The following is a 23,645-nucleotide window of genomic DNA, read 5'->3' as shown; positions in this document are numbered from 1 at the left end:
AGTCATTCTGTTTCGCTCCATTCTCTCTACATGTCCGAACCACCTCAACAACCCTTCCTCAGCCCTCTGGACAACAGTTTTGGTAATCCCGCACCTCCTCCTAACTTCCAAACTACGAATTCTCTGCATTATATTCACACCACACATTGCCCTCAGACATGACATCTCCACTGCCTCCAGCCTTCTCCTCGCTGCAACATTCATCACCCACGCTTCACACCCATATAAGAGCGTTGGTAAAACTATACTCTCATACATTCCCCTCTTTGCCTCCAAGGACAAAGTTCTTTGTCTCCACAGACTCACTCTTTTTCCCTCATCAATTCTATGATTCACCTCATCTTTCATAGACCCATCCGCTGACACGTCCACTCCCAAATATCTGAATACGTTCACCTCCTCCATACTCTCTCCCTCCAATCTGATATTCAATCTTTCATCACCTAATCTTTTTGTTATCCTCATAACCTTACTCTTTCCTGTATTCACCTTTAATTTTCTTCTTTTGCACACCCTACCAAATTCATCCACCAATCTCTGCAACTTCTCTTCAGAATCTCCCAAGAGCACAGTGTCATCAGCAAAGAGCAGCTGTGACAACTCCCACTTTGTGTGTGATTCTTTATCTTTTAACTCCACGCCTCTTGCCAAGACCCTCGCATTTACTTCTCTTACAACCCCATCTATAAATATATTAAACAACCACGGTGACATCACACATCCTTGTCTAAGGCCTACTTTTACTGGGAAAAAATTTCCCTCTTTCCTACATACTCTAACTTGAGCCTCACTATCCTCGTAAAAACTCTTCACTGCTTTCAGTAACCTACCTCCTACACCATACACTTGCAACATCTGCCACATTGCCCCCCTATCCACCCTGTCATACGCCTTTTCCAAATCCATAAATGCCACAAAGACCTCTTTAGCCTTATCTAAATACTGTTCACTTATATGTTTCACTGTAAACACCTGGTCCACACACCCCCTACCTTTCCTAAAGCCTCCTTGTTCATCTGCTATCCTATTCTCCGTCTTACTCTTAATTCTTTCAATTATAACTCTACCATACCCTTTACCAGGTACACTCAACAGACTTATCCCCCTATAATTTTTGCACTCTCTTTTATCCCCTTTGCCTTTATACAAAGGAACTATGCATGCTCTCTGCCAATCCCTAGGTACCTTACCCTCTTCCATACATTTATTAAATAATTGCACCAACCACTCCAAAACTATATCCCCACCTGCTTTTAACATTTCTATCTTTATCCCATCAATCCCGGCTGCCTTACCCCCTTTCATTTTACCTACTGCCTCACGAACTTCCCCCACACTCACAACTGGCTCTTCCTCACTCCTACAATATGTTATTCCTCCTTGCCCTATACACGAAATCACAGCTTCCCTATCTTCATCAACATTTAACAATTCCTCAAAATATTCCTTCCATCTTCCCAATACCTCTAACTCTCCATTTAATAACTCTCCTCTCCTATTTTTAACTGACAAATCAATTTGTTCTCTAGGCTTTCTTAACTTGTTAATCTCACTCCAAAACTTTTTCTTATTTTCAACAAAATTTGTTGATAACATCTCACCCACTCTCTCATTTGCTCTCTTTTTACATTGCTTCACCACTCTCTTAACCTCTCTCTTTTTCTCCATATACTCTTCCCTCCTTGCATCACTTCTACTTTGTAAAAACTTTTCATATGCTAACTTTTTCTCCCTTACTACTCTCTTTACATCATCATTCCACCAATCGCTCCTCTTCCCTCCTGCACCCACTTTCCTGTAACCACAAACTTCTGCTGAACACTCTAACACTACATTTTTAAACCTACCCCATACCTCTTCGACCCCATTGCCTATGCTCTCATTAGCCCATCTATCCTCCAATAGCTGTTTATATCTTACCCTAACTGCCTCCTCTTTTAGTTTATAAACCTTCACCTCTCTCTTCCCTGATGCTTCTATTCTCCTTGTATCCCATCTACCTTTTACTCTCAGTGTAGCTACAACTAGAAAGTGATCTGATATATCTGTGGCCCCTCTATAAACATGTACATCCTGAAGTCTACTCAACAGTCTTTTATCTACCAATACATAATCCAACAAACTACTGTCATTTCGCCCTACATCATATCGTGTATACTTATTTATCCTCTTTTTCTTAAAATATGTATTACCTATAACTAAACCCCTTTCTATACAAAGTTCAATCAAAGGGCTCCCATTATCATTTACACCTGGCACCCCAAACTTACCTACCACACCCTCTCTAAAAGTTTCTCCTACTTTAGCATTCAAGTCCCCTACCACAATTACTCTCTCACTTGGTTCAAAGGCTCCTATACATTCACTTAACATCTCCCAAAATCTCTCTCTCTCCTCTGCATTCCTCTCTTCTCCAGGTGCATACACGCTTATTATGACCCACTTCTCGCATCCAACCTTTACTTTAATCCACATAATTCTTGAATTTACACATTCATATTCTCTTTTCTCCTTCCATAACTGATCATTTAACATTACTGCTACCCCTTCCTTTGCTCTAACTCTCTCAGATACTCCAGATTTAATCCCATTTATTTCCCCCCACTGAAACTCTCCTACCCCCTTCAGCTTTGTTTCGCTTAGGGCCAGGACATCCAACTTCTTTTCATTCATAACATCAGCAATCATCTGTTTCTTGTCATCCGCACTACATCCACGCACATTTAAGCAACCCAGTTTTATAAAGTTTTTCTTCTTCTCTTTTTTAGTAATTGTATACAGGAGAAGGGGTTACTAGCCCATTGCTCCCGGCATTTTAGTCGCCTCATACGACACGCATAGCTTACGGAGGAAAGATTCTTTTCCACTTCCCCATGGACAATAGAAGAAATAAAAAAGAACAAGAGCTATTTAGAAAAAGGAGAAAAACCTAGATGTATGTATATATATATATGCATGTGCGTGTCTGTGAAGTGTGACCAAAGTGTAAGTAGGAGTAGCAAGATATCCCTGTTATCTTAGCGTGTTTATGAGACAGAAAAAGAAACCAGCAATCCTACCATCATGCAAAACAGTTACAGGTTTTTGTTTCACAGTCATCTGGCAGGACGGTAGTACTTCCCTGGGTGGTTGCTGTCTACCAACCTACTACCTATATATATTTATATATATATAATATATATTATAAATATATATATATATATATATATATATATATATATATATATATATACCCCTTTGGGTATTCTTCTATTTTCTTACTAGCTCTTGTTCTTGTTTATTTCCTGTTATCTCCATGGGGAAATGGAACAGAATTCTTCCTCCGTAAGGCATGCGTGTTGTAAGAGGCTACTAAAATACTATGAGAAAGGGGCTAGTAACCTTTTCTCCTGTATAAATTACTAAATTTAAAAAGAGAAACTTTTGTTTTTCTTTTTGGGCCACCCTGCCTTGGTGGGATATGGCCGGTTTGTTGAAATATATATATATATATATATATATATATATATATATATATATATATATATATATATATATATATATATATATATATACATATATATATGTCGTGCCGAGTAGGCAGAACTTGCGATCTTGGCTTAAATAGCAACGTTCATTTTGCCATATAGGACAAGTGAAAATTTGTGTATGCAATAATTTCGCCAAAATCATTCTGAACCTAACGAAAAAAATATATTTCATTGTGTTTGTTTAGTATTAAATTATTGTAAACGTATCTAAAATATATTTAGTTGGGTTAGGTTAAAATAAATTGTCTTGTTATAACAAGGTTAGGTAAGTTTTCTAAGATTCTTTTGGTGCAAAATTATAAAATTTTACATTAACATTAATGAAAAAAATATATCTTTATACTTACAAGAGAAAATTTTAGAAAGGACTTAATTTTAAATGAGTTCTTGCTAATTGACCAGTTTTACATATTCGGCAAGACATATATATATATATATATATATATATATATATATATATATATATATATATATATATATATATATATATATATATATATATATATATATATGCATATTATATATATATATATATATATATATATATATATAAGGAATTCGCAAGAGCAGGCGAAATATACACAAACATTGATCTCTGGCTGAAGGAGACTCGAACCTACGAACTTTGGAACAAGGTGCGCAATGCTATACCAAACTCACCGCACTGGACCAATACCTTGGAGTCCAGCTTGCGCTAGACTTTGATCCAAGGCAGCCAGCTTTCAGGGAGAAGACTTACAGCTTTTCATCTCATCCCCTGCATGCATCAGCCTTACTAGAGATTTTAACAAAATCTCTAGTACAAAATCTCTAGTAAGGCTGATGCATGCAGGGGATGACATGAAAAGCTGTAAGTCTTCTCCCTGAAAGCTGGCTGCCTTGGATCAAAGTCTAGCGCAAGCTGGACTCCAAGGTATTGGTCCAGTGTGGTGAGTTTGGTATAGCACTGCGTACCTTGTTCCAAGGTTCGTAGGTTCGAGTCTTCTTCAGCCAGAGATCAATGTTATATATATGTATATATATATGTGTGTGTGTGTGTGTATGTGTGTGTGTGTGTGTGTGTGTATTCATGCCTGTGCGGAGTGAAGTGTACACATACACAGTTAAACATATGCATATATAAAAAAAACTACGCATGTGCATAACAAAGGCACACAATTACTCGTACATACACACACATGTAGTGCATATAAACATATTAAAGTGCACACACGTACAGAAATTCGTATGCACAAACTTATACACATGTATACACGTGTGATATTTTATGAGCACTTTCCAATGTTCCTTCGGCATGCATTAGGTAGAGGAGGCTGGGCTTATGGAATATAGGGATACCTTTCCAGGATCGCGCAGCGAACAAAATACATCTAGTTGTTAAGTCCTAATGGGAGCGTTAAACCCGTAGTAATCGTACCGGGCCAGGGGACTGGAAGAAAATTCAGATTCATTCTAAGGAAATGGAAGGTAGCTCAAACTCTTTGGATCAAGAGCCTTCAACAGCATCAAAGTAACTCTATAAAATAATAAGCAATCAATTCAACATACACTCGGTGGCCACTGTACTAGGTACACTCTTCTAGAGAGAGAGAGAGAGAGAGAGAGGTCCCCAACTTTCTCTCAGAACCTGAATTCTTCGTGGTATAGATTCTACAAGGTGCTGGAAACATTCCTTAGCGATCCTGGTCCATGCTAACATGATAGCATCACGCTATTACTGCAGAGTTGTCGGTTGCATATTCATGCTGCCAATCCATCGTTCCATCAGATCGCAAAGGTTTACACCAAATTCTGACCGAACCATTTGCACGTCGCAGCAGAAAACACGATTAGTCAGATCAGACGACGTTTATCTAATCTTCAACTGTCTAGTTTTGGTGAGCCTGTGCCCGTTGCAGCCTCAGTTTCTGTTTTTAACCACCCGGAGTGAAACCTGGTGTGGTCTTCTGTTGCTCTAGCCTATACTCTTCAAGGTTCGACGTGTTGTGCGTTTAGAGAGACTCTTATGCATTTCCCATTGTAACACGCGGTTATTTGAGTTACTGTCGCCTTCCTGTCAATGTGAACCCGTTTGTTCATTCTCTTCTGACCTCTCTTATTAACAATTACTGGGAACGCTTGAAGTTCCTCAACCTGTACTCCCTAGAATGCGGGCGGGAGAGATACATGATTATATACACTTGGAAACTCTTAGAGGGATTAGTACCAAGCTTGCACACGAAAAATCACTCCCTATGAAAGCAAAAGACTCGGCAGACGATGCAACATTCCCCCAATGAAAAGCAGGGTTGCCCCTAGCACGATAAGAGACAACACAATAAGTGTCAGGGGGTCAAGACTGTTCAATTCCCTCCCAGCATATATAAGGGGGATTGCCAATAGACCTCTGGCTGTCTTCAAGAAGGCACTGGACAGGTACCTAAAGTCAGTACCTGACCAGCCGGGCTGTGGCTCGAACGTCGGGTTGCGTGCGACCAACAATAACAGCCTGGTTGATCAGGCCCTGATCCACCATGAGGCCTGCTCACAGACCCGGCCGTGGGGGCGTTGACCCCCGAAACCCTCTCTAGGTATACTCCAGGTATGGGGAAGAGCTAAACTCGTAAAAGGAGGAATTAAGTTCGAGCCAAGAAAATGAAAAATAGCTTTATTCCTTGGATCAGGATTCCTTTACTAGCATCAAAACGCTCCGTCTGATGGGCACCATAAATTATGAACCCGGATGTTCATTACAACCAATTGTTTACTTCTATATTGTAGCAACTTATCCAGGGAGGTAGCAACTTATCCAGGAAGGTAGCAACTTATCCAGGGAGGTAGCAACTTATCCAGGGAGGTAGCAACTTATCCAGGGAGGTAGCAACTTATCCAGGGAGGTAGCAACTTATCCAGGGAGGTAGCAACTTATCCAGGGAGGTAGCAACTTATCCAGGGAGGTAGCAACTTATCCAGGGAGGTACCACCGTCCTCACACAGGAGTGAAACAAAACTCAATTTGCACCATCACGTTACTTGAATTTTCTTTTGGTCTGATTACATTTATTATACATTTAACTGTAATTTTCCGAGTTTTTTTTTTGTGACATACAGTGGACCCTCGAATTTAGTCCTGCTATTTCGTTTCCAATTTAGGTGGCCTTGTTGGAGCCAGAGGGGCGATGATCCCAGAATCCAATAACAGAAAATTGTACATATAATCACTGCCCGAAATGCACCGCATGTTAGTGGCTTTCTTTGTTGCCTAACAATATTTTATTGCAAATAAACTACATTACCTGTATACTGCAAAAATTATATTTTCAGACTGACATATGATGACTGAGAGTGACACCAGCATCCCAGATGCAGTAGTCTACTATTTGTTGCGTGTGTTAACAACAATAGTTAGTTGGTCACAGGCAGAAATATTAACGTCTTAGGCGATACTAAACAAAAATCGATATTCCATTCATGAAATTTGATCAAACAAACTTAACGTACACATTTGTCGAAATAATATGCATTTGCATATTTCTTTATAAACGAATTTTTTTTTATGTAATGCAGATGTAGCACGAAATGTGGTGTTGCAGGTCAGGAGACCTGAAGAAGTAGAAAGGCATTCAAATGCGTGTTGTAGGTGTATATCAGACCTCTGGATCTGCATGTTATACTGTGTATCACACAGGAAGTGAGGAGCCTACACTATCTACCAGCTCCCTGCATGTTGTGTGCGGGGGGGGTAGGGGGTAGGAGGGGGGAGGTGGGGAGGGAGGGAGGGGGAGGGAGGGAGGGAGGGAGGGAGAGAGGGAGGGAGGGAGGGGGTAGGAGGGGGAGGGAGGGAGGGAGGGAGGGAGAGAGAGAGAGAGAGAGAGAGAGAGAGAGAGAGAGAGAGAGAGAGAGAGAGAGAGAGAGAGAGAGAGAGAGAGAGAGAGAGAGAGAGAGTATGCTTCACTTTCTTGGTTTCCCCCCCCCCCTCTCATCTGCGACTGCTTGACAGAGTAGACAACAGAGCAAGACGTCTCATCTCTCGCCTGGACCCATCCTGGATAGATCTGTCATTTCAGCAGAGCCTTCAACACAGGAGGGATGTGGGTGGCCTTACTGTTATGTACAAGGCCAATATTGTCAAAGTACCACACTTGGATCCACTTCGAGGACAGCGTGAAGCAAGCTTTTATGCCACAAGACGGGCTTTCTAGAAAGCAGCAACTTCACTCTGGCTGTACCCTTCTCCAGAACATCACTCCATCTGAGATCATATATACCCAGGATGACTCGAGTATGGAACACATTCGTACAGCATAATGATGTCAACGAGATAAAGTCAGTTGATCAAATGAAAATGCTGGCTCACAGATGGCTCCAACTTCATCCTGTTCCCGACTTGTATGTCTCATAACAATAAAAATGCTTTCAAATGAGCTGATGTAGGTAACAGCTCTTAGCTTGCCAATAAAGTTAGGAATCCTTAACCTGTAAATAGCTTGTCAATAAAGCTAGGGATCCATAACCTAACCTTGTCCAACCCTGTTTAAAAAAAGAGAGAGAAAGAGAAAGAGAGAGAGAAAGAAAGAGAGAGAGAGAGAAAGAGAGAGAGAGAGAGAGAGAGAGAGAGAGAGAGAGAGAGAGAGAGAGAGAGAGAGGCTGTGGGCCAAGACAAGTTGAGCCCAAGATTGCCGAGTTGTGCAGACCAGCTAGCAGCACCCTTAACACGCATCTTTCAGCACTGCCTAGTACAGTGTAAATGGCTTTCTGTGGAAAGAGGCAAATGTAGTCCAGATTCATGTGGGAGCACTAAACCCGTAGGGTTATACAGCGCATGTGGGAGGGAATGGAAGGTATTCAGGCTTAATTCAGGGAACTGGAGCACAGATCCAATTCCCTAGACCAAGAGCCCCTCGCCAGCGTCAAGGAACCTCCCTTGAGGGGATCCCTGTTCACAAAAAAGAAGAGCAGAGCAGAAATCAGCAACTACAGACCAGTGTCACTCCTGTCAATCACTGGCAAGATCCTTGAAACAATAATCTCAAGACAAATGACAGAGTTTTTTGACTACCGTTAGTATGGCTTCAGGAAAGGTTACTCTGCTACTGATCTGTTGTTAAACCTCTCCACTAAGTGGCACCAGTCACTGGATAAATCCAAAGTCAGCTGTGTGGTAGCACTGGACATAGCTGGTGCTTTCGACCGAGTGTGACACCAGGGCCTCTTGGTAAAACTTCAAGCACTGGGAATCGCAAGCTCTGCACTATGTCCCCTCAGTGATTACCTTCATGGTAGATCTCTAAGGGTAGTTTTCAATGGAACAGAATCAGCAAGACATCCTATTGGGGCAAGTGTTCCACAGGAAAGTGTCCTTGGGCCATTGTTATGGACTGTCTATTTCAGTGACGTTCATCTCATCCCAGAATCACATGCATATGCAGACGACTGTACTCTGACATTCACTTATCCATGAGAAGAAATGCTAGCTGCTCTAAGCTACATCAGTCACCAGCAAAGAGCTATATCAGCTTGAGGAAACCAATGGCAGGTAACATTTGCACTTGAGAAAACACAAATGATGATGGTCTCTAGGCACCATCATCATCACTCTCCCATTCATACTTACTACTGCCCGTCTCATCTGCGACTGCTTGACAGTAGAGAACAGAGCAAGACGACTCAACTCTCGCCTGGACCCATCCTGGACAGATCTATCATTTCAGCAGAGCCTTCAACAAAGGCCAATATTGTCAAAGTACCACACTTGGATCAACTTCGAGGACAGCGTGAAACAAGCTTCTATACCACAAGACGAGCAGAAAGCAGCAACTTCACACTGACTCCAGAACATCACTTCATCTGAGATAATTTATCCCCAGGATGACTCGAGAAAGAGGAAAAGGAGAGGGGAGAAAAGAGAGAGAAGAGTGAGAGAGAGAGAGGAGAAAAGAGAAGGGAAAGCAGCAACTTCACTCTGGCTGTACCCTTCTCCAGAACATCACTCCATCTGAGATCATATATACCCAGGATGACTCGTGTATGGAATACATTAGTACAGCATAATGATGTCAACGAGATAAAATCAGTTGATCAAATGAAAATGCTGGCCCACAGATGGCTCCAGCTTCATCCTGTTCCCTAGTTGTATGTCTAATAACAATAAAAATGCTTTCAAATGAGCTGATGTAGGTAACAGCTCTTAGCTTGCCAATAAAGTTAGGAATCCTTAACCTGTAAATAGCTTGTCAATAAAGCTAGGGATCCTTAACCTAACCTTGTCAAACCCTGTGTAAAAAAAAAGGGGGGGGGAGAGAGATGAGAAAAGAGGAGAGAGATGAGAAAAGAGGAGGAGAGACGAGAAAAAAAGGGGGAAAAAGAGACGAGAAAAAAAAGGGGGAAAGAGAGACGAGAAAAGAGAGAGAGAGAGAGAGAGAGAGAGAGAGAGAGAGAGAGAGAGAGAGAGAGAGAGAGAGAGAGAGAGAGAGCATTATGTCAACGAGAATAAGCCAGTTGATCAAATGAAAATGTCGGCCCACAGATGGCTCCAACTTCATCCTGTTTCCTACTTGTATATTTCATAACAACAAAAATGCTTTCAAATGAGCTGATGTAGGTAACAGCTCTTAGCTTGTCAATAAAGTTAGGAATCCTTAACCTAACCTTGTCAAACCTTGTGTAAAAGAGAGAGAGAGAGAGAGAGAGAGAGAGAGAGAGAGAGAGAGAGAGAGAGAGAGAGAGAGAGAGAGAGAGAGAGAGAGAGAGAGAGAGAGAGAGAGAGAGAGGAGAGGAGGAGGAGGTGCATTTCCTTCTTAAATCGCTTGACCAAGAAAAGGCTGTGGGCCCAGACAAGTTGAGCCCAAGATTGCTGAGAAGATGTGCAGACCAGCTAGCAGCACCTCTAACTCGCATCTTTCAGCACTGCCTAGTACAGTGTAAATGGCCCTCTCTATGGAAAGAGGCAAATGTAGTCCCTGTTCACAAAAAGAAGAGCAGAGCAGAAATCAGCAACTACAGACCAGTGTCACTCCTGTCAATCACTGGTAAGATCCTTGAGACAATAATCTCAAGACAAATGACAGAGTTTTTTGACTATTACTCACTACTTTGTGATCGTCAACATGGCTTCAGGAAAGGTTACTCTGCTGCTGATCTGTTGTTAAACCTCTCCACTAAGTGGCACCAGTCACTGGATGAATCCAAAGTCAGCTGTGTGGTAGCACTGGACATTGCTGGCGCTTTCGACCGGGTGTGGCAAAACTTCAAGCACTAGGAATTGCAGGCTCTACGCTATGTCTCCTCAGTGATTACCTTCATGGTAGATCTCTAAGTGTAGTTCTCAATGGAACGGAATCAGCAAGACATCCTATTGGGGCAAGTGTTCCACAAGGAAGCGTGCTGGGACCATTGTTATGGAATGTCTACTTCAATGACCTTCTTCATCTCATCCCAGAATCACATGCATATGCAGACGACTGCACACTGACATTCACTTATCCAAGAGAAGAAATGCCAGCTGCTCTAAGCTACATCAATCACCAGCTGAGAGCTATATCAGCTTGGGGAAATAGATGGCAAGTAACATTTGCATCTGAAAAAACGCAAATGATGATCGTCTCTAGGCACCATGATGGTAATGCTGGTGCAGTAGTAAGGATGAATGGGAGGGTGTTGGCACCTGGAGAAGAAGTTGATATCCTTGGGGTGAAATTTGACTCCAAACTAACCATGAAGAACCATGTTGTAAATCTTGCAAACAAGGCAGCCAGGAAGCTTACAGCACTTCGCCGTATCTCGCATCTACTTGACAGTAGGGGTTGCAAGATTCTGTATGAGGCACAAGTACGCTCGCACCTTGAGTATGCTCCACTTTCTTGGTTTGCCTGCCCCCCCTCTCATCTGCGACTGCTTGACAGAGTAGAGAACAGAGCAAGACGTCTCATCTCTCGCCTGGACCCATCCTGGATAGATCTGTCATTTCAGCAGAGCCTTCAACATAGGAGGGATGTGGGTGGCCTTACTGTTATGTACAAGGCCAATACTGTCGAAGTACCACACTTGGATCCACTTCGAGGACAGCGTGAAACAAGCTTTTATGCCACAAGACGGGCAGAAAGCAGCAACTTCACTCTGGCTGTACCCTTCTCCAGAACTTCACTCCATCTGAGATCCTATATACCCAGGATGACTCGAGTATGGAACACATTCGTACAGCATAATGATGTCAACGAGATAAAGTCAGTTGATCAAATGAAAATGCTGGCCCACAGATGGCTCTAACTTCATCCTGTTCCCTACTTGTATGTCTCATAATATATATATCAGTGATCTTGATGAGGGAATTACTAGCGATATGAGCAAATTCGCCGATGACACAGGGATAGGTGGGATAATTGATTCAAACGTAGATGTTAGGGAGCTTCAGCAGGATTTGGACAAACTCTAAAGGACCTGCCTCGCATGGGCCAGTAGGCCTTCTGCAGTGTTCCTCCATTCTTATGTTCTTATAACAATAAAAATGCTTTCAAATGAGCTGATGTAGGTAACAGCTCTTAGCTTGCCAATAAAGTTAGGAATCCTTAACCTGTAAATAGCTTGCCAATAAAGCTAGGGATCCTTAACCTTGTCAAACCCTGTGTAAAAAAAGAGAGAGAGAGAGAGAGTGAAAAGGAAAGAGACTGAACGACTTAAGACACTGGAAACGTATGTTGATTTAGCACCATTATCATGAAAGTTTCTGTTAATAATCATGAGGAAAAAGTTGGCATGAAAGTATTAACATTCATGCTAAGACGATTACTAGTCTTTTAGTCACGAGAGAAGCTCTAAACCTGAAAGAGTATTAAGGCAACTGGCGGAATTGGAGGCAATCAATCTCAGTCCAAGAACGGGGAGGGCACGTCCAGTTGCTTGGAACAAAAACTCCTCACCGGTGTCATGGAACCTCCTTCGAGAGGAATAATAGAATAACTGCGGGTTGTTCCAACTTCTATTACTTCACTCTGGCAGGAGACTGACTCATTATATCAAAGGTGAACGAATATACACAGAGAAATGTGCCTTTCTGTGTGTATACACTGTCAGGTTACTTTAATCTCCATTACCCTGGCGGTGAACAGCTGAGTGCAAAGTTAATGACCCTCGTGCAGTCGATAGGGTTTCAACTTTCTAACATTAAACCAACTACATGTATATGGGTCACTGCGCGATCCGAGAAAGGTATCCTAGTATTCCATAAGCCCAGAACCCTGTGCCGACACGAACGTGATTGGTATAGTGCAGAGTGCGGCATAAGTTGATAATGCAGTTGAATATTAGCGTTGAAGATTTCAAGAGAACCAAAAGAGGTAAATAAGGACATGCACAGGCCAAACCCAAATGAAACCTTTCAAAGAGACCAGAAGTTGCATCATCAAGTTATCAGCATAGGTGGGCTGAAGCTAATCAGATACGACACTCGAAAATTATCGCATAAATAGTAGTATTTTATTTTTTCCCAATTTCTTCTTGAAAAGCAAATTGGGACTTTCACAGCCAAAATCAGTCTAAACTTTCTTCAAAGACTGACCAGTTTTTAAGAAAGTTAGCAAGTACACCAAGTAAAAAAGTAAGTTTTAAGTGAGTTTAGTGTATAAAACATACAATGCTCTTGAAGGTACACAGGTGTTATTATAGGCATATAAAAGAACATACTAATTTAACTTAGGGGTAAAGAAATCAAGTCAAACACTCTGACTTATTTCTGATCATAAGAAACATTCTATTCTTAGATTTCACAGAAACTAATTTAGTTAATAAAAGTGACATAAGTCAGTGTAACATCAAGACATTGTTTCTTCTGAAGAAAACACCAGATAAAATTTCCAATTATTGCACAGAATTCAACAAAATTTGTGCCTACACAGCCTAAACCCGTGAAATGTCTCGTCTATGTCACACGATGCGCCAGCCATTGAAGATTGATGCTCTTCACAACTGTTATATTTTAATCAGAGGAAAGTGCTAAACTCTTAGGGGTCGCATAGTCAAGTTCCTTGGATCAAGAGCCCCTTACTAAAATCAATACAATAAAAAAATATACCATTTCGAAATTAAAAGTGGCAAAAGGGCATGTGCACTATTATATATATCAACCTTCTCCTCAGCAGGAGACACCAGTGTTAAAATTTTGAAGATGTATTGAAGAAAATATTTTCATTTATCACACGGAAAATTGGGAATGATCTCTGTAGCATGGTGCCTGGGACACCCAGGCTGGCCTGGGACACCCAGGCTGGCCTGGGACACCCAGGCTGGCCTGGGACACCCAGGCTGGCCTGGGACACCCAGGCTGGCCTGGGACACCCAGGCTGGCCTGGGACACCCAGGCTGGCCTGGGATACCCAGGCTGGCCTGGGACACCCAGGCTGGCCTGGGACACCCAGGCTGGCCTGGGACACCCAGGCTGGCCTGGGACACCCAGGCTGCCTGGGACACCCAGGCTGGCCTGGGACACCCAGGCTGGCCTGGGACACCCAGGCTAGCCTGGGACACCCAGGCTGGCCTGGGACACCCAGGCTGGCCTGGGACACCCAGGCTAGCCTGGGACACCCAGGCTAGCCTGGGACACCCAGGCTGGCCTGGGACACCCAGGCTGGCCTGGGACACCCAGGCTGGCCTGGGACACCCAGGCTGGCCTGGGACACCCAGGCTGGCCTGGGACACCCAGGCTGGCCTGGGACACCCAGGCTAGCCTGGGACACCCAGGCTGGCCTGGGACACCCAGGCTGGCCTGGGTGTCCCAGGCATGCCAATAGTCCCAGGGATCTTGTCCGAGATACACTGCATCAGCGATGAAAATTTATAAGGCGATCGAATGAAGCGTTGTCGAGTAATAAACGAAAATTTGCTAGAAAGCAAACGAAAATTTAGTTGAGAATGTTCCCAAAATAGAAAGTCTTGCCTCGTTAAAACTGAAATCATCATTGTACTTAAAATTCTTTACAATCTTGTGAGAATTTTATTTAAATCTAATTTTGTAAAATAAAAAAAAATTGCAAATTGGCACCCATATATCTCAAAATCAATTCAAAAATATTTCCAATGAGGATACACCCACATTATGGGTTTGAAGCCTAACATTATAATAAAAGAGAAGTGCTAAACCACAAGGGCCATATATTGCTGCTTGAAGCCTAACAGATGAGGCTATTCTGTTGGAAACAATTTACTAGTAAAACTGGTAAAATAAAAATTTACACAGTTCAGAGTGAGTGACAAGGCTGGTTTTAATAAACCCCACCAATAGTAAAAGTTTGAAGCCTATTATAAAATTATTTTTTTCCAATAAGTGGCCTCATTCCAAGTTCGAGAATTTTACTAATACAGCAGACCGTTCCTGAAAATGCCGTTTTAGTTAAAATCATGTTAGACAAACTGAAGAACTTAGGGGAAAAATAGGGTTGCGTTCCTAAGAGCCCCAAAAAAGCCAAACAACTTTTTTTTAGACCTACAGATCTTACAAAAATAAAAGTGAATATATAATTGTAGTTCATAGTCGTGATGTATTATGTTTTTTTACTGCTTAAGATTACAAATGCAACAGCAATAATAGTTTTTCTTACCTTAAATTGTGGTTGCTGGTGTTTGTGGATGATTGCGGAGGGTGGAGAGTTATGCTGTGGCCCTACTGGGCTGAGGTGGATGGTAGAGGTACTGGTGCTGAAGTTGATGGTTGTAATGGAGTGTGCATAAATTCTGTAATGGATTCCTGTTCTATTTTACCCTGCAGTACATTATACAACTGACGGTAAGACATCAGTTGCTCTAGACACAGTTTCAGGGTCCTCTTCAGTGAAAAATGCTTAAACTTAAATGCTTAAACTAAGTCAGTCAGTAAATCAGTCAAGTCAGTCAGTCAGTCAGTAATACAGTCAGTCAGTCAAGTCAGTAAATCAGTTAGTAAATCAGTCATGTCAGTAACCAAGTCAGTCAGTAAATTAGTCAGTAAGTCAATTGGTAAGTTAGCAAATCAGTCAAGCCAGTAAGTCAGTCAGTAAATCAGTCATCACACAAACTTATATTTGGCTCATTCTTTTTATGTGCACAAAGAGATGTATCATTTCGGCCACTGGCTATCTCTTGTCTAATATCACTATTTTTTTGTTAATTATAAGACTTTAATGCTTAAACCTTTTCATGTCACTTTCAGCAACACTTGCATGCCTACTGGGTACCATGATTGCTCGGCAGATTTAAGATATGGCAAGAAAAAGATATAAATTCCTAGCAGAGGATGGCACGTATCCCTTGGGCGACGAGCTCAAAATTTTTTCCCCTCTAGTGAATTGTGTTAATTTTACGAAGGGTTATACAAAAATTTGCCACAATTCATTTGTACTATAACCTAACCGTGCCAGACAAAACCGTGTTAAACGACGGTCTACTGTATTTCAAATTTGGACCTACTCAAACTAAACTTTTGCGGCATCATCCTTCTCATAGAATTCATCGTCAATAGTATTTTGAAGACAGAAGATGTATTCTTTAGTCTCTGAAAAGAAATAAGTATCACTATTTATTCAGTGAAACAGGCAATCTGGGACTTATGTTACCCTACAGCAGCATAAGCTCTGTGTTCAAGAAACCACATTACTGGTTAGAATTTGAAGTCGATCAGTCAAGTCATTCTCCAGCTATGGCAGAATGGAGGTACAGGAGCATTAGAAATGTCCGAAGAGTAGTCAAATAACGAGATAGGTCGGAACAAGGTGCGGTAGTAGAAAGGGGCCCAGGGGGAGCTGTTTCGTGGATTTGAGACTCCATAGTTATGTCACTTTCTTTTTTTTAGAAAAAGAAAAAAAAGAATGAAAAAATGGAGGAAAGTGGAGGGATACCTCCTAGGAGGAATGAAAGGGCCGTAAATCCCCTTTCGCGCCCAAGAGGACCCCAGCACCACTAGTAGTGCAGATGGGGCATAAAACCCGTGCCGTACCCTACCCTTTAATGCCAGTAAACCAGCAATCTGGGATAGCAGCCTCACATCTACCGAGCCACCTCGGTGGACGAGAGAGATCGGCTGGATACTCGCCACAAAGCATACCTCCTTCGGCCACCATCCCCCGGAATCCGAAAGGCAGCTTTCAGAGATACACCCATCACCCAAAAGACACCCCCTGGGAGACAGAAGAGGGAGTGGGACATCCCCAGGTGATCCAGATTCCACTGCAAACTACACCACCACCAAGCATCTCAATGGAATGGGATGGACCAGGGTACCCTTCCCCCTACCTAGGAACTAGAGTGCCTGTGAGAAGAATCCCAAAGACTGAAAACAGGAATGGGATAGGGTAGAGATGGGGAGGAGGAGGAAGAAAGGGAAAGGGGAGATGGGGAAGATGGGATAGGGGAGGAAGAAAGGGAGGATTGGGGGGTAACTGGATTCGGTCTGAGGAAGGAGACCAAAAGGCCTAATTCTTTAGATCAAGAGCCTCTTCACCGCACCAAAGAGCTCCCCTTTGAAGAGGTAATCGATTACAAATTGCTTGAACTTCGTTAAGAAGGGTACTCATCTTCTTATGCCCTGTTGTATGGAACATGATGTCATCAGCATAACTTAAAGCTATATGTTTAGGTGAGGCAGGCAGAGCATTTAGGAGAGCATTAATCAGAACATTAAACAGCATAGGACTGTGAACTCCCTGCAGTGTACCTAGGGACATTTAATTAGACTTGCTTCTAAAGCCTTGGTAGAGGACAGAGGATACTCTGTTTGACAGATATCCTATTATCCAACTGAGTAGGCTACCATTAAGATTCAACTTGGCTAGTTCATGTAGTATAACGGTTCTGTTTCCGATACCAAATGCAGATTTTAGATCAAGAAATATGGTAAAACTAGTAGAGGTGTGTGCAGTGAGAAAGGTGGAAATACAATCCTACACATTTTCCTTTCATAAACCCTTAGTATTAATATAATCAAAACAAAGCGTTAAACCCAAAGAAATGAGGAAAAAAGTTGGTGTCTGATTCTGTAGTATAGTTTCTTAAGTATCATTCTTTCAAAATTTTTACAAAGACAACTAGTTAAGGAGATCGGTGTAAATGTATCAGGCTGTTGGGGCTTAGGGATAGGCACAACGAGACTATTGATCCAGAAAGTAGGAAGAACACCCTCGATGTAACAGATTATACAGTGCTAACAAAGGGTTATCAGGGACATGCCTTAGAGTTCTGAGGATATCATAAGCTATACCATCCTCTCCAGGAGCAGTTGATCGACCTTTAGTCAATGCATTATCTAATTCATACTTCTCTTTTGCTCATGAGATGGTAAGACTATTATCCTCTGGCTACAGTGTGCAAACACTTAAGAGCAAATAGATGAATGGTTCAGAGAACCGACATGTTGATAAATTAGACACATGTGCAACTCTTGTGTCTAATTTATCAAGAGCAAATAGCATAGTTCGTACATATTTATTTTCACAAACTTTTCTCTAAGCATTTCCCGGGATTTTGCCAGCAAATTCCTAGGCAATGTCTGAAACCATGAGCCGTTGTCTTCTTCCTCACAAATTGTTTGAAATTGAATACAAATTGCTGCACTTTTGACATCATCATCGTACTCATCAGCACCATCCTGACTACCTATATTTATAAAATTTATCAGCATCTGTTGAACATGGTCAATTTTTTTTCTGCAAGTTTGTTATAATTTGAAAAAGGTCAAGCAAATCCAATACCTTTCCAGAGAAAGGTACTGGTTAGTTCTTTCTATAACACCTATCACATTAACAGGTACCAAGGTTACATTGGTGTTATCTAATGGTGCCGCTTACATGACTTACCCGTCATTCATTTCCTTGCAATTAACTCATCTCCAGCTTCCAATGCGGTAACATGTGTGGTGTCCGACTTTTGCAGATGTGCGTGTTGGGAAGTGTGACATGCTCATCCACATATTCAGGTGTAATTACAAGTGTAAGTAGTGGCAGATCAGTAATTCCATGTGTGCTAGCAGAGATGGCTAGCTCCTCCACAACTGGCGTGTGTGATGGCATTCTCGTGTCACCAAAATCATTTGCAGGGAGGTTAGGCTGTTCCACACTTATCAGAAATGAAGTCACAGGTCTGCTTGTGGTAGTCTGGGTGGCCTCACCCTCAGTTGTCATTAAAGGACTGTTATCAGGTTTACGTCGAAGGTTGTTTAGGTTCTGTCTGCAGTCCTCAGGGTAAACTGTAACCCCAGCTTCTTTACAGTTAATGCATTTAAATTTCTGACTGTCGAGCTCCACTGTGCATTCCCTAGTGGGATGTTTCCCAGCACACTTACAACCCCAAGAATGTAGTGTTGTACAGTCTACTGCAACATGGCCATGGTACTAACATTTGTAACACCTATGTTGAGGGAGCTGATACACGGCAATGGGTAGGAAACGTAGTCCAGGCACTCCGATATTCTGAGGGAGGGGCACCGGACCTACCCAACTGGCAAGAATTTGGGATTTTTCTTTAAGTCTCTTTGGTTTGTTGATATGTTCACTTTGAGTTAGAAAGGATAGGTCCAAGTAGAGAGGATATCCATAGATTATGATACTGACGCATTTTTTAAAGTGCTGAGTGTCTGATGGAGGGCGGAGCAGCCTAATGCCTCCCTAAGTTAAGTAGATTACTATCACATCATTCTGTTCCACATAATTACGAGAGTTATTTCTAAATTTGATCCTTGCCTTAGGATGTTTAATCACTGCTTCCATTTGACATGTATACTTAGCAGGTAGCAGGGTGTTGTCAGGGAAGCTCAGCCTAACACATTCTTCCTTTGAAGTCAAGCTTCTTGCCTACGAGTCATGTGAGCCTGACTACGTAGGCGCTCTAGTCCTCTCTCACTTCTCCTTTGGTTACTTTTAAATGTCTGAAAGTTATCATTTCTACCACTTGCAGGAATATGTTCCTCAGTGTCAGTTGCCATGTTTATCAGTGATATTATTATAATAATCACATAAAGCGCTTGTCAGTAATATCTCATGCAAGACAACACAAGAATTCCTCACTCACCTTCCCCTTATAGTTAATGCAAGAGAAAATATTTACTATAAAGTAAGAATTCTAACATAGATCGTATGACACAAAGGTTGAAGTTCAGTGAACACTTCCAGGCTACTACTACTATTTAATACGATATACACTTCAATCAAAATACATTTAGAGACTTCTTGTAGGAGTATTAATAATATAACACATAATGGATGGTACAGACAAGATCTTGTACCTAAGCACAAATTACAAAGATGGAGAAAAAAAGGAGGTAATATTAACTATAAAATTAGAGTTCTGATATATATCACATTAAAATAAGGGGTTCATTGTCAATGAACACTTCCACTTGACTTAACTCAGGTGGCTACTAATTAATACACTGCACACCTCACTGAGACTGCATTAAGAGAGCTCCTGTATGGGTGGTAATAATCTGGCACACATAATGGAAGATGGAGACAAAGTCTTATACCTAAAACACAAATTATAAACACACACACATGAACTTGTATAAAAGAAATTTAATCAGAGAACAAGCACAATTTATATTACTGCACAGATGCATCTTTAAGGCAGTGCCAATAAAACACACACAGGTGTTACAGGTACACACAGGTGTTACAGGTACACACAGGTGTTACAGGTACACACAGGTGTTACAGGTACACACAGGTGTTACAGGTACACACAGGTACTACAGGTACACACAGGTACTGCAGGTGCACACAGGTACTAGAGGTGCACACAGGTACTACAGGTACACACAGGTACTACAGGTACACACAGGTACTACAGGTGCACACAGGTACTAAAGGTACACACAGGTACTACAGGTACTACAGGTACACACAGGTACTACAGGTGCACACAGGTACTACAGGTACACACAGGTACACAGGTACTACAGGTACACACAGGTACACACAGATACTACAGGTGCACAGGTACTACAGGTACACACAGATACTACAGGTGCACAGGTACTACAGGTACACACAGGTACTACAGGTACACACAGGTACTACAGGTACACACAGGTACTACAGGTACACACAGGTACTACAGGTGCACAGGTACTACAGGTACAAACAGGTACTACAGGTACACACAGGTACTACAGGTGCACAGGTACTACAGGCACACAGGTACTACAGGTGCACACAGGTACTACAGGTACACATAGGTACTACAGGTGCACAGGTACTACAGGTACACACAGGTACTACAGGTACACACAGGTGCTACAGGTACACACAGGTACTACAGGTGCACACAGGTACTACAGGTGCACACAGGTACTACAGGTACTACAGGTGCACACTTATTTACCCATACCTCACCTATGCTATTTGTGCTTGGGGATCAACTGCAGCAACAAACCTAAAGCCAATAATAACCCAACAAAAAGCTGCAGTAAGAATAATCACTAAATCCCATCCCTGGCAGCACACCCCCCCCCCCCCACTCTTCAAAGATCTAAACTTACTCCCAGTTCAGTACATCCACACTTACTACCGTGCAATCTATATCTACAGGGCCTTAAACTCTAATATCAACCTTGACCTAAAACGCTTTCTTGATAGTTGTGACAGAACCCACAGGCATAACACCAGAAACAAACATCTCTACGACATTCCCCGTGTCCGACTAAACCTTTACAAAAATTCAATGTATGTCAAAGGCCCTAAAATCTGGAATACCCTACCTGAGAACTCTAGAACTGCAGACACATTCATCACCTTCAAAACTACCATTAGAAAACATCTTATCTCCCTGATACACCCCGTCAACTAACTACACGAATACCACCTGGTGGTTCACACTTACACTCGCTCACTCATTTGACCATAAACAGAAATATTAATCTCAGTCTTAAAATAATGAATCCTGTGATAATCCAATACTGAAACTATATACTGTGCCAAAACAAAAGCATTCACATTGCTAAACTCACAAACTAGTATTTAGTCACTTAGCCATAATACCAACTTACCTCATAATTTGTAATATTTTACAATTAAGAATAAAACTAAGTATGCCCGAAATGCCTAGCCATGCTAAGCGTTCTAGTGGTACACTCTGTAATCACAACTTTACTACATGTAAACCAAACAATAACCAAATTTCTGTAAACTCAGCATTGTAATCCTTATAGAGAATAAACTTTGAATTTGAATTTGAATTTGAATATTCAATGGACTGTTCTCATATACATCAAGGTTTGCAAAATGTATCAAATTAGTACTGTATAAAAAAATCAAGATATTACATGCAATATATAGATTATTTAACAACAGTAATAATAATAATATCTTTATTTCTACAAGTACATGTACAAGGTATACAGTCCTAGCTGACATCAATGACATACTACTATATAGAAAGTCGCTTGTTATGCAGAGCATTTCGGGCAAATTAGGTCAATTTTGTCCCGGGATGCGACCCACACCAGTCGACTAACACCCAGGTACCCATTTTACTGATGGGTGAACATGGGCAACCGGTGTAACGAAATACACCCAATGTTTCCACCCCTTTGCCGGGAATCGAACTCTGACCCTTACCGTGTGAAGCGAAAGTTTTTGCCACCAGGTCCCGGGCCATTGTGGCAATATATGCTTTCCCATGTACACTAACACAACAAAAATTACACGTTTGTGAGCCTAGTTTACTTAGTGCTTAATAAAAACGCTCCTCACTAGCTATGTTACAATGACACTCTGTAATTATTATTTTACTACATGTAAACCACACAATAACCAAATTCTGTAAACTCAGCATTGTAATACTTATAGAGAATAAAGTTTGAATTGAATTTGAATTGAACAATGGAAGTCACCTTGCCTGACTTCTTTTGGTTATCCTAGGTTATTCATACATGTTACTATGTGTGGTAGTTTGTGCAACTGTACGTTCATGAACCTGTACCCAGCCAAACTCACTCACACGTATGTTACCATGTATACCTATAGCGTTATAAACTTCTTTACGTCCAGTGAGGAGTCAAGGTCACACACCACACACACACTCACCAGACACTGGTGCCACGACTAACTTAACGTATATATAAATCACAATAACGATAGCATCATTAAGTGTATATGTCCAAGAAACACTTATGAGATGAGCAGTTTTCTTTTCCATTGATATTAAAATGCGTGGGTAGGGGATCACCTGTTGTGTTTACGGGACGACGAGGTGTCAGCGCCATCTGTCGCTGCTACTAGAACTAAGCATTTTAAAGCTGAGCGCCAGAAATATTAGGTGAAACTTCTGTCTTCACTACTTCTAACGCGTCTAGAAGCATCACCCGGGTTTGTGCACAATTCTTGTATGTTTTATTTTGTGGCAGGGAAGCGATGAGAGAAAGTAGATCACTGCATTTGACTTTCTGAGAGGAAGAGCAGGAAACTACAAGCCGTCGGCATAGAAACTACAAGCTCTCAGCATGAGTTCTGTAAAATGGTTTCAGTCCTAGCTTCTACTGTAGGCAGATAGTGCTTTGTTAGTATCAGGTAAAGACCCACAAGACATTGCTAATGTACTATCGGGGAACCCATTATTACAGTAAATTCAGTGAAATATCTGGGAATCCCCTTTGGTACAAGCATGTCAGGAGAACTAATAGGAAACAGTGTAGTTAAGAAAGCGAATGCCAAACCAAAGTTCCCATACAGACAGGCGCAGTGTCTACCAACCGAGGCTGGCAGTACCTTGCGTCTAGTTCTCATACAATATATTATAGACTACCTTCGCTCTTCATGGTACTCTGCCTTAATAAAACAAAACAAAAAAAGATGAGATACAAATCACCCAGAACAAAATAGTGAGATTCATTCTGGACCTGGGTCTAAGACAGCATGTAGGCCACAATGAATTACAACAACTGAACATGCTGAATGTTGAAGACAGTAAATCAACTAAAGCTAAATTACGTTTATAAAACTGCTCACAACCAGTGTCCCCAATATCTTACTGCCAGTTTTGTTAAGGTCGGGAACCAATGCATTTATAGAACTAGGGGAAGGGAGAACAACCTTACAATACCTAGTCAGTGGTCAGGCTTCAAAGACATTTTTCTATACAGAAATAAAAGAGTGGAATAGACTGCCTGCACATGTCAAAGCCTGT

The 23,645-nt window shown here is 41.7% G+C and overlaps 1 protein-coding gene across 1 annotated transcript in view; it reads right to left on the bottom strand.

Annotated features, from left to right (window-relative positions):
• The window catches only part of LOC128688254 (uncharacterized), a 103,627-nt gene extending 80,920 nt beyond the window's left edge, over positions 1-22,707 (bottom strand). Inside the window, exon 1 of the mRNA XM_053775966.2 lies at positions 22,689-22,707. The gene's annotated coding sequence lies outside the window, so the exon portion shown is untranslated. The remainder of the gene's footprint in view (positions 1-22,688) is intronic.
• Positions 22,708-23,645: the final 938 nt, after the last annotated feature.

The sequence above is a fragment of the Cherax quadricarinatus genome, chromosome 19, assembly GCF_038502225.1.
Source record: "Cherax quadricarinatus isolate ZL_2023a chromosome 19, ASM3850222v1, whole genome shotgun sequence".
NCBI lineage: Eukaryota > Metazoa > Arthropoda > Malacostraca > Decapoda > Parastacidae > Cherax > Cherax quadricarinatus.
Note: the sequence above shows the minus strand (reverse complement) of the source record. Positions and strands in the feature narration are given on the sequence as shown.